Source organism: Arachis hypogaea, chromosome 16 (genome assembly GCF_003086295.3).
Source record: "Arachis hypogaea cultivar Tifrunner chromosome 16, arahy.Tifrunner.gnm2.J5K5, whole genome shotgun sequence".
NCBI classification, from domain to species: Eukaryota; Viridiplantae; Streptophyta; class Magnoliopsida; order Fabales; family Fabaceae; genus Arachis; species Arachis hypogaea.
The window spans coordinates 84,592,694-84,605,756 of NC_092051.1; the positions used below are offsets into that span (position 1 = coordinate 84,592,694).

The window sequence follows — 13,063 nt, forward strand, 5'->3', positions numbered from 1 at the left end:
CAAGTGCTTCTGCAAATGGAATCTTTATTTCAAGAGTCCTGAGATAATCTGCAAAGCGAGCAAATTGCTTATCCTGCTCCTCTTTCCGGAGTTTTTGAGGATAAGGTATCTTGGCTTTATATTCTTCAACCTTAGTTGCTGCAGGTTTATTACCTACAGAAGTGGTTGAAGAAGCCTTTTTAGAGGGGTTGCTTTCAGCATTTGTGTGTGTCTGATCCCTCACTGGCAATTGAGTGCCAGAGTTAGAGACTGGAGTGACGTTAGATGCCAACTCCTTGTCTGTTCCTAACATCTGAATGCCAGAACTGTGCCCATTTTGGGCGTTCAGCGCCAGATCTTGCCCATTTTGGGCGTTCAACGCCAGATCCTTACCTATTTCTTGCGTTGAATGCTAGTCCTACCTTGTTTCTGGCATTGAACGCCAGTCCTGAGCATGGTCTGGGCGTTCAGCGCTAGCCTTCCACCAAATTTCTGGCGTTTTAGTTCCAGAATTACTTTTCCCTGGGCTCTTACTGTCCTCAGGTGAATTTTCGGTGGTTTGCTCATTTCTTAGCTTTTTGCTGCCTTGAGGTGGGGTATTTAATGTTTTCCCACTTCTTAGTTGAACTGCTTGGCATTCCTCTGTTATTTGCCTTGACAGCTGCTGCTTTGTTTGCTTAAACTATTCGTCCATATGTATATTAGCCATCCTTGTCTCTTGTAGTCTATCTTTGAATTCGGCTAACTGCTTTGTTAGAAAGTCCAATTGCTGATTGAATTCAGCAGCTTATTTCACAGGACTGAGTTTAGCAGTTGCTGTTTTAACCTCTTCTTTCATGGAAGGGTCACTGCTTAGGTACAGATGTTGATTCCTAGCAACTGTATCAATGAGTTCTTGAGCTTCTTCAATTGTCTTTCTCATGTGGATAGATCCACCAGCTGAGTAATCCAAAGACATCTGAGCTCCTTCTGCAAGCCCATAATAGAAGATGTCTAACTGAACCCACTCTGAAAACATTTCAGAGGGCATTTTCGTAGCAACTCTCTGTATCTCTCCCAGGCATCATAAAGAGATTCATTATCTCCTTGTTTGAAGCCTTGGATGTCCAGCCTTAGCTATGTCATCCGTTTTGGGGGAAAGTATTGATTCAGGAATTTTTCTGTTAGCTGTTTCCATGTCCTTATGCTGGCCTTAGGTTGGTTATTCAACCACCTCTTAGCTTGATCTTTTACAGCAAATGGAAACAGTAATAGTCTGTAGACATCCTGATCTATTTCTTTATCATGTACTGTGTCAGCAATCTGTAGAAACTGTGCCAGAAGCTCTGTAGGTTCTTCCTGTGGAAGACCGAAATACTGGCAACTTTGCTGCACCATGATAATGAGCTGAGGATTCAACTCAAAGCTACTGACTCCAATGGAGGGTATGCAGATGCTACTCCCATATGAAGCAGTAGAGGGGTTAGAATATGACCCCAGAGTCCTCCTGGACTGTTCATTTCCACTTAGATCCATGATGGAGAAAGGGAGATGATGTCAAGTAAAAATTTTATTTTTATTTATTTATTTCGAAGATAAAATAAATTAAAATAGAATAAATAAAAATAGGTGAAGATTTTCGGAAAAAAAAAAGAAGAGAAAAACTGGTAAGGAAGTTTTGAAAAAGATATGATTTGGAAAAGATTTTAAATTTTGAAAAAAAAATCTGAATTTTTAAAAATAATTTTCGAAAATTGTTTTAAAATTAGAGAGAAAAGATATTTTTGAATTTAGACCAAAACACCAAGGGAAAACTCAAGAACACTTTGAAGACTCACAAGAACACAAGAACATAAAGAAGGGACACCAAACTTAAAATTTTCGAAAACCCAAGGGAAATCAACTAGAAAACACCAAACTTAAAGTTTGGCACAAAATTTAATAGAAAAAATATTATTTTTGAAAAAGATTTTAAAAAGAGTGTACCAAACTGCCACGGATTTAGACCAACGCTCTAGCCAATTGAGCAGTAAATGTAACACTTGTTTTGAAGAAGGATATTTTTAAATAAGAACAATAATAAGATACTTTAAACCAAAAAGAAAATTTTCCTAATCTAAGCAACAAAATAAACCGTCAGTTGTTCAAACACGAACAATCCCTGGCAACGGCGCCAAAAACTTGGTGCACGAAATATGAATCGCACTTTTCACAACTCGTACCACTAACCAGCAAGTGCACTGGGTCGTCCAAGTAATACCTTACGTGAGTAAGGGTCGAATCCAACGGAGATTGTTGGTTTGAAGCAATCTATGGTTATCTTGCAATTCTTAGTCAGGAAGTCAATTGTATTTATCAGTTGAATTGCGAAAAAACAAGAGAGCATGGGTTAAAGGTTACTTGTTATGCAGTAATGGAGAATATGTTGGAGTTTTGGAGATGCATAGTCTTCTGAATCTCTGCTTTCCTCTGTCTTCTAATTCACGTACGCACGTCCTTCTATGGCAAGCTGTGTGTTGGGGCATCACCGTTGTCAATGGTTACATCCCCTCCTCTTGTGAAAATGGTCCAAATGCTCTGTCACAGCATGGCTAATCATCTGAGGTTCCCGATCATGCTGGAATAGGATTCACCCTCCTTTTGCGTCTGTCACTACGCCCAGCACTCGCGAGTTTGAAGCTCGTCACAGTCATTCAATCCCTGAATCCTACTCGGAATACCATAGACAAGGTTTAGACTTTCCGGATTCTCATGAATGCCGCCATCAATCTAGCTTATACCACGGAGATTCTGATTAAGGAATCTAAGAGATATTCATTCAATCTGATGTAGAACGGAGGTGATTGTCAGACACACGTTCATGAATTGAGGAAGGTGATGAGTGTCACTGATCATCACCTTCTCCATAGTTAGGCGCGAATGGATATCTTAGATAGGAACACGCATGTTTGAATGGAAACAGAAATACTTGCATTAATTCATCGAGACACAGCAGAGCTCCTCACCCCCAACAATGGAGTTTAGAGACTCATGCTGTCAAAGAGTACAAATTTCAGATCTAAAATGTCATGAGATACAAAATAAGTATCTAAAAGTTGTTTAAATACTAAACTAGTAGCCTAGGTTTACAAAAAATGAGTAAACTATGATGGGTGGTGCAGAGATCCACTTCTGGGGCCCACTTGGTGTGTGCTGGGCTGAGACTTAAACAATTCACGTGCATGAGGCTGTTTTGGGCGTTCAACGCCAGGTTTGGATCCATTTCTGGCGTTGAACTCCAACTTTTAATCCTTTTCTGGCGCTGGACACCAGAATTGGGCAGAGAACTGGCGTTGAACGCCAGTTTACGTCATCTATCCTTGAGCAAAGTATGGACTATTATATATTTCTAGAAAGCCCTGTATGTCTACTTTCCAACGCACTTAGAAGCACGCCATTTTGAGTTCTGTAGCTCCGGAAAATCCACTTTGAGTGCAAGGAGGTCAGAATCCAACAGCATCAGCAATCCTTTTTCAGCCTGAATCAGATTTTTGCTCAGCTCCCTCAATTTCAGCCAGAAAAATACCTGAAATTATAGAAAAACACACAACTCATAGTAAAGTCCAGAAATATGAATTTTTTCCTAAAAACTAAAGGAAACAAACTAAAAACTCACTAAAACATACTAAAAACTATATGAAATTAACCCCAAAAAGCGTATAAAATATCCGCTCATCAGTCATCCCTTCTGTTTTCCATTCACCACTCATATCCGTACACCCCACCTACCTTCAAAATTCAAAATCTCTTTCCCACCTAAGCCCACCCATATAGCCGAATACACACATCCATCCATCTCCTCCATATCTTCTCCTTCTTCTACTATTCTTTCTTCTTTTGCTTGAGGGCGAGCAATATTCTAAGTTTGGTGTGGTAAAAGCATAACTTTTTTTATTTTTCCATAACCATTGATGGTACCTAAGGCCAGAGAATCCTCTAGAAAGAGGAAAGGGAAGACAAAAGCTTCCACCTCCGAGTCATAGGAGATGGATTGATTCATCTCAAGGGTCTATAGCTCAGTGGTAGAACATTTAACTACAAATCAAGAGATCCCTGAGATACCTCAGGGGATACATTTTCCTCCACACAATTATTGGGGACAACTAAGGGTGGAACATCAAGATCACTCCATCATCCTCCATGAAATTAGAGAAGATCAAAGAGCAATGAGGGAGGAGCAACAAAGACAAGGAAGAGACATAGAAGAGCTTAAGGACATCATTGGTTCCTCAAGAAGGAAACACTGCCATCACTAAGGTGGACTCATTCCTTGTTCTCAAATTTTCTATTTTTCGTTTTCTTTATGTTAAGTGCTTATCTATGTTAGTGTCTCATTACATGATCATTAGTATTTAGTAACTTTGTCTTAAAGTTATGAATGTCCTATGAATCCATCACCTCTCTTAAATGAAAAATGTTTTTAATTCAAAAGAACAAGAAGTACATGAGTTTCGAATTTATCCTTGAACTTAGTTTAATTATATTGATGTGGTGATAATACTTTTTGTATTCTGAATGAATGCTTGAACAGTGCATATGTCTTTTGAAGTTGTTGTTTATGAATGTTAAATATGTTGGCTCTTGAAAGAATGATGACAAGGAGACATGTCATTTGATAATCTGAAAAATCATAAAAATGATTCTTGAAGCAAGAAAAAGCAGCGAATACAAAGCTTGCAGAAAAAAAAAGAGAAAAAAATGGCGAAAATAAAAAGAGAAAAAGAAAAAGCAAGCAGAAAAAGCTAATAGCCCTTAAAACCAAAAGGCAAGGGTAATAAAAAGGATCCAAGGCTTTGAGCATCAGTGGATAGGAGGGCCTAAAGGAATAAAATCCTGGCCTAAGCGGCTAAACCAAGCTGTCCCTAACCATGTGCTTGTGGCGTGAAGGTGTCAAGTGAAAACTTAAGACTGAGCGGTTAAAGTCAAGGTCCAAAGCAAAAAGAAGAGTGTGCTTAGGAACCCTGGACACCTCTAATTGGGGACTTTAGCAATGCTGAGTCACAATCTGAAAAGGTTCACCCAGTTATGTGTCTGTGGCATTTATGTATCCGGTGGTAATACTAGAAAACAAAGTGCTTAGGGCCACGGCCAAGACTCATAAAGTAGCTGTGTTCAAGAATCAACATACTGAACTAGGAGAATCAATAACACTATCTGAACTCTGAGTTCCTATAGATGCCAATCATTCTGAACTTCAATGGATAAAGTGAGATGCCAAAACTATTCAAGAGGCAAAAAGCTACAAGTCCCGCTCATCTTATTGGAGCTATGTTTCATTGATATTTTGGAATTTATAGTATATTCTCTTCTTTTTATCCTATTTGATTTTCAGTTGCTTGGGGACAAGCAACAATTGAAGTTTGGTGTTGTGATGAGCGGATAATTTATACGCTTTTTGGCATTGTTATTAGTAGGATCTAGTTACTTTTAGGGATGTTTTTATTAGTTTTTATGTTAAATTCACATTTCTGGACTTTACTATGAGTTTGTGTGTTTTTATGTGATTTCAGGTATTTTCTGGCTAAAATTGAGGGACTTGAGCAAAAATCAGATTCAGAGGTTGAAGAAGGACTGCTGATGCTGTTGGATTCTGACCTCCCTGCACTCAAAGTGGATTTTCTGGAGCTACAGAATTCCAAAAACTTGGTGCACGAAATTGTGATCTCAGGCAACGGCGCCAAAAACTCAGTACGCACGTCTTAATAAATTGTTTTTCATTCACAACTTCGATACAACTAACCAGCAAGTGCACTGGGTCGTCCAAGTAATAAAACCTTACGTGAGTAAGGGTCGATCCCACGGAGATTGTTGGTATGAAGCAAGCTATGGTCATCTTGTAAATCTCAGTCAGGCGGATATCAAATGGTTATGGAGTTTTCGAATAATAATAATAAATAAACAGAAAATAAAGATAGAAATACTTATGTAAATCATTGGTGAAAATTTCAGATAAGCGTATAGAGATGCTTTCGTTCCTCTGAACCTCTGCTTTCCTGCTGTCTTCATCCAATCATTCCTACTCCTTTCCATGGCAAGCTTTCTGTAAGGCATCACCGTTGTCAATGGCTACATCCCATCCTCTCTGTGAAAAAGGTCCAAATGCTCTGTCACGGCACGGCTAATCATCTGGAGGTTCTCGATCATACTGGAATAGGATTCACCCTCCTTTTACGTCTGTCACTATGCCCAGCACTCGCGAGTTTGAAGTTCGTCACAGCCATCCCTTCCCAGATCCTACTCGGAATACCACAGACAAGGTTTAGACTTTCCGGATCTCAGGAATGGCCATCCATGGGTTCTAACTTATACCACGAAGATTCTAATATCTCGGACTCGGTACTCTGTATTAGATATCTAAGAGATACTCATTCTAGCTTGTTTGCATGTAGAACGGAAGTGTTTGTCAAGCACGCATTCATAAGTGAGAATGATGATGAGTGTCACATAATCATCACATTCATCATGTTCTTGGGTGCGAATGGATATCTTAGAAGCGGAATAAGTTGAATTGAATAGAAAAACAGTAGTACTTTGCATTAAATCATGAGGAACAGCAGAGCTCCGCACCTTAATCTATGGAGTGCAGAAACTCTACCGTTGAAAATACATAAGTGATGAAGGTTCAGGCATGGCCGAATGGCCAGCCCCCAACATGATCAATATGACCCAAAGATAAACTAAAAATCATATATCCAATACAATAGTAAAAAGTCCTATTTATACTAAACTAGCTTCTAGGGTTTACATAAGTAAGTAATTGATGCATAAATCCACTTCCAGGGCCTACTTGGTGAGTACTTGGGCTGAGCTTGAAGTTTACACGTGCAGAGGCTTCTTTTGGAGTTGAACGCCAAGTTGTAACGTGTTTTTGGCGTTCAACTCTGATTCTTGACGTGTTTCTGGCGTTTAACTCCAGACTACAGTGTAGAACTGGCGTTCAACGCCCTTATGCGTCATCTAAACTCGGGCAAAGTATGGACTATTATATATTGCTGGAAAGCCCTGGATGTCTACTTTCCAACGCCTTTGAGAGCGAGCCATTTGGAGTTCTGTAGCTCCGGAAAATCCACTTTGAGTGCAGGGAGGTCAGAATCCAACAGCATCAGCAGTCCTTCTTCAACCTCTGAATATGATTTTTGCTCAAGTCCCTAAATTTCAGCCAGAAAATACCTGAAATCACAGAAAAACACACAAACTCATAGTAAAGTCCAAAAATGTGAATTTAACATAAAAACTAATAAAAACATCCCTAAAAGTAACTAGATCCTACTAAAAACATACTAAAAACAATGCCAAAAAGCGTATAAATTATCCGCTCATCACAATACCAAACTTCAATTGTTGCTTGTCCCCAAGCAACTGAAAATTAAATAGGATAAAAAGGAGAGAATATACTATAAATTCCAAAATATCAATGAAACATAGCTCCAATCAGATGAGCGGGACTTGTAGCTTTTTGCCTCTTGAATAGTTTTGGCATCTCACTTTATCCATTGAAGTTCAGAATGATTGGCATCTATAGGAACTCAGAGTTCAGATAGTGTTATTGATTCTCCTAGTTCAGTATGTTGATTCTTGAACACAGCTACTTTATGAGTCTTGGCCGTGGCCCTAAGCACTTTGTTTTCCAGTATTACCACCGGATACATAAATGCCACAGACACATAACTGGGTGAACCTTTTCAGATTGTGACTCAGCTTTGCTAAAGTCCCCAATTAGAGGTGTCTAGGGTTCCTAAGCACACTCTTCTTTTTGCTTTCAACCTTGACATTAACCGCTCAGTCTCAAGTTTTCACTTGACACCTTCACGCCACAAGCACATGGTTAGGGACAACTTGGTTTAGCCGCTTAGGCCAGGATTTTATTCCTTTAGGCCCTCCTATCCACTGATTCTCAAAGCCTTGGATCCTTTTTATTACCCTTGCCTTTTAGTTTTAAGGGCTATTGGCTTTTTCTGCTTGCTTTTTCTTTTTCTCTTTTTATTTTCGCCATTTTTTTTCTCTTTTTTTTCCTGCAAGCTTTGTATTCACTGCTTTTTCTTGCTTCAAGAATCATTTTTATGATTTTTCAGATTATCAAATAACATGTCTCCTTGTCATCATTCTTTCAAGAGCCAACATATTTAACATTCATAAACAACAACTTCAAAAGACATATGCACTGTTCAAGCATTCATTCAGAAAACAAAAAGTATTGTCACCACATCAATATAATTAAACTAAGTTCGAGGATAAATTCGAAACTCATGTACTTCTTGTTCTTTTGAATTAAAAACCTTTTTCATTTAAGAGAGGTGATGGATTCATAGGACATTCATAACTTTAAGACAAAGTTACTAAATACTAATGATCATGTAATAAGACACTAACTTAGATAAGCACTTAACATAAAGAAAACGAAAAACAAAAAATTTGAGAACAAGGAATGAGTCCACCTTAGTGATGGTGGCGTTTCCTTCTTAAGGAACCAATGATGTCCTTAAGCTCTTCTATGTCTCTTCCTTGTCTTTGTTGCTCCTTCCTCATTGCTCTTTGATTTTCTCTAATTTCATGGAGGATGATGGAGTGATCTTGATGTTCCACCCTTAGTTGTCCCTATTAATTGTGTGGAGGAAAATGTATCCCCTGAGGTATCTCAGGGATCTCTTGACTTGTAGTCAAATGTTCTACCACTGAGCTATAGACCCTTGAGATGAATCTCTCCATCTCCTATGACTCGGAGGTGGAAGCTTTTGTCTTCCCTTTCCTCTTTCTAGAGGTTTCTCTGGACTTAGGTGCCATCAATGGTTATGGAAAAACAAAAAAAGCTATGCTTTTACCACACCAAACTTAGAATATTGCTCGCCCTCGAGCAAAAGAAGAAAGAATAGTAGAAGAAGGAGAAGATATGGAGGAGATGGAGGGATGTGTGTATTCGGCTATATGGGTGGGTTTGTGTGGGAAAGAGATTTTGAATTTTGAAGGTAGGTGGGGTGTATGGATGTGAGTGGTGAATGGAAAACAGAAGGGATGACTGTGAATGGAGAGAGAGAGAGGGTGATATAGGATTATGAGGAGGGAAGGTGAGTGGAGGTATGTGGGGATCCTGTGGGGTCCACAGATCTTGAGGTGTCAAGGATTTACATCCCTGCACCAATTAGGCATGCAAAATGCCTTTGCATGCATTTCTGGCATTTAGACGCCGAAGTGATGCTTGTTCTGGGCGTTCAACGCCCATAAGCAGCATATTTCTGGCGTTGAACGCCAGCTTCATGCTTGTTTCTGGCGTTCAGCGTCAGCTTTCCTCAGGGTGCATTCCTGGCGTCTGAACGCCAGGATGTTGCTTGTTTCTGGCATTCAACGCCAGATCCATGCTCTGTTCTGGCGTTGAACGCCAGCCAGATGCTCCTTACTGGCATTTAAATGCCAGTAAGTCCTTCCTCCAGGGTGTGATTTTTTTTTCTGCTGTTTTTGATTCTGTTTTTAATTTTTATATTTATCTTGTGACTCTACATGATCATGAACCTAAGAAAACATGAAAGAGCAATAAGAATGAAAATAAAATTAGATAAATAAAAATTGGGTTGCCTCCCAACAAATGCTTCTTTAATGTCAATAGCTTGACAGTGGGCTCTCATGGAGCCTCACAGATGTTCAGAGCATTGTTGAGACTTCCCAACACCAAACTTAGAGTTTGACTGTGGGGGTTCTGGTTGACTCTGTAGTGAGAAAAGATTTTCATGCTTCCTCTCCATGGTTGTAGAGAGAGATCCTTGAGTTTTAAACACAAGGTTGTCTTCATTTAGTTGAAGGATCAATTCTCCTCTGTCCACATCAATCACAGCTCTTGCTGTGGCTAGGAAGGGTCTTCCAAGGATGATGGATTCATCCTCATCCTTCCCAGTATCTAGGATTATGAAATCAACAGGGATGTAAAGGCCTTCAACCTTTACTAACATGTCTTCTACTTGTCCATAAGCCTGTTTTTTGGAATTGTCTGCCATCTCTAATGAGATTCTAGCAGCTTGTACCTCAAAGATTCCCAGTTTCTTCATTACAGAGAGTGGCATGAAGTTTATTCCTGACCCCAGGTCACATAGAGCCTTCTCAAAGGTCATGGTGCCTATGGTACAAGGTATGAAGAACTTTCCAGGATCCTGTTTCTTCTGAGGCAATGTCAGTTGATCCAGATCACTCAGGCCATTGATGATCAAGGGAGGTTCATCTTCCCAAGTCTCATTACCAAATAATTTGGCATTCAGCTTCATGATTGCACCAAGGTACTTGGCAACTTGCTCTTCAGTAACATCCTCATTCTCTTCAGAAGAAGAATACTCATCAGAGCTCATGAATGGCATAAGGAGGTTTAATGGAATCTCTATGGTCTCCAGATGAGCCTCAGAGTCCTTTGGTTCCTCAGAGGGAAACTCCTTATTGATCTCTGGACGTCCCAGGAGGTCTTCCTCACTGGGATTCACGTCCTCTTCCTCCCTTGTAGGTTCGGCCATGATTGTTATATCAATGGCTTTGTACTCTCTCTTTAGATTCTCTTCTGTATTGCTTGGGAGAGTACTAGGAGGGGTTTCAGTGCTTCTTTTACTCAGCTGGCCCACTTGTGCTTCCAAATTTCTAATGGAAGAACTTATTTCATTCATGAAACTCTCAGTGGCCTTAGATAGATCAGAGACTAAATTTGCTAAGCTAGATGGATTCTGCTCAGAATTCTCTGTCTGTTGCTGAGTGGATGATGGAAAAGGTTTACTATTGTTAAACCTGTTTCTTCCACCATTATTAAAACCTTATTGAGGCTTTTGTTGATCCTTCCATGAGAAATTTGGATGATTTCTCCATGAGGGGTTATAGATGTTTCCATAAGGTTCACACATGTAATTCACCTCTGCTATTGCAGGGTTCTCAGGATCATAAGCTTCTTCTTCAGAAGATGCCTCTTGAGTACTGTTGGATGCAGCTTGCATTCCATTCAGACTCTGAGAAATCATATTGACCTGCTGAGTCAATAGTTTGTTCTGAGCCAATATGGCATTCAGAGCATCAATTTCAAGAACTCCCTTCTTCTGAGGCGTCCCATTACTCATAGGATTCCTCTCAGAAGTGTACATAAACTGGTTGTTAGCAACCATGTCAATAAGTACTTGAGCTTCTGCAGGCGTTTTCTTTAGGTGAATGGATCCACCTGCAGAAATATCCAATGACATCTTAGCTAATTCAGACAGACCATCATAGAATATATCCAGGATGGTCCATTCTGGAAGCATGTCAGAAGGACACTTTTTGGTCAGTTGCTTGTATCTCTCCCAAGCTTCATAGAGGGATTCACCTTCTTTCTGTTTGAAGGTTTGAACATCCACTCTAAGCTTACTGAGCTTTTGAGGAGGAAAGAACTTGGCTAAGAAAGCTGTGACCAGCTTATCCCAAGAGTTCAGGCTATCCTTGGGTTGAGAGTCCAACCATATTCTAGCTCTGTCTCTTACAGCAAAAGGGAAAAGCATGAGCCTGTTGACCTCGGGATCAACCCCATTGGTCTTAACAGTATCACAGATCTGCAAAAATTCAGTTAAGAACTGAAAAGGATCTTCAGATGGAAGTCCATGAAACTTGCAGTTCTGCTGCATCAGAGAAACTAATTGAGGTTTCAGCTCAAAGTTGTTTGCTCCAATGGCAGGGATGGAGATTCTTCTTCCATGTAAATTGGAATTAGGTGCAGTAAAGTCACCAAGCATCCTCTTTGCATTATTATTATTTTTGGCTGCCATCTCCTCTTCCTGTTCAAAATTTCTTGTATGGTTGTCTTTGGATTGTTGTAATTTAGCTTCTCTTAGTTTTCTTTTCAGAGTCCTTTCAGGTTCAGGATCTGCTTCAACAAGAATGTTCTTGTCCTTGCTCCTGCTCATATGAAAAAGAAGAAAACAGAAAATAATAGGGATCCTCTTTGCCTCAGTGGAGAGAGGTTCCTTTGTGTGAGTAGAAGAAGAAAAGAATGTAATGTAAAGAGGAGAAGAGGAAAAACTCGAACACAGAGAATGAGGTGGTGTTCGAATTTTTGGATGGGAGAGAAGTGTTAGTAGATAAATAAATAAATAGAAGGAGATGAGGGAGAGGGAATTTTGAAAATTAATTTTTGAAAAGAAGTTGATGATTTTCGAAAATTAAAGGAGAATTAAAATTAAAATTTAAACAATTAATTAACTAAAAAGAATTTTTGAAAGAGAGGGAGGTATTTTCGAAAATTAGAGAGGGAAGAGTAGTTAGGTGATTTTGAAAAAGATATGATTGAAACAAAAAGATAAGATTGATTGAAAAAGTTTTGAAATTTGTTTTTGAAAAGGATATGATTGAAATTTAAAAAGATATGATTGAAACAAAAAGATAAGATTTGAAAATCAATTTTAAAAAAGATAAGAAGATAAGAAGTTAGAAAAGATATTTTAAAATCAAAAATTTTTTTTTGAAAAAGATATGATTTAAAAAGATATGATAGAAAGATATGATTAAAATTAGTTTTGAAAAAGATTTGAATTTTAAAATCAAAATTAATGACTTGACTCACAAGTAATCACAAGATATGATTCTAGAACTTAAAGTTTGAATCTTTCTTAACAAGAAAGTTACAAATTTGGAATTTTTGAATCAAAACATTAATTGTTGATAATATTTTCGAAAATTATGAGATAGAATTAAGAAAAAAATTTTTGAAAAATATTTTTATAATTTTCGAAAATAAATAAGAAAAATGAAAAAGATTTTATTTTTTGAAAAATATTTGAAAAAGATAGAATTTTTAAATTGAAAATTTGATTTGACTCATAAGAAACAACTAAATTTTAAAAAGTTTTGAAAAAGTCAACTCAAATTTTCGAAAATTTATGAGTGAAATAAGGGAAAGATATTTGTTTGATTTTTGAATTTTCAATGAAGAAAGAGAAAAACAACCCAAAGACTCAATACATGAAAATTTTGGATCAAAACATGTGATGAATGCAAGAACACTATGAATGTCAAGATGAACACCAAGAACACTTTGAATGTCAAGATGAAAACTAAGAACTTATTTTTGAAAAATTTTCAA

The 13,063-nt window shown here is 38.3% G+C and overlaps 1 non-coding gene across 1 annotated transcript; it reads left to right on the forward strand.

Moving 5' to 3' along the window:
- Positions 1–11,246: 11,246 nt before the first annotated feature.
- On the forward strand, positions 11,247–11,354 carry LOC112760576 (small nucleolar RNA R71). Its single transcript, XR_003181009.1, has one exon. It is a non-coding gene; the product is annotated as a small nucleolar RNA R71 (small nucleolar RNA).
- The last annotated feature ends 1,709 nt before the right edge of the window (positions 11,355–13,063 follow it).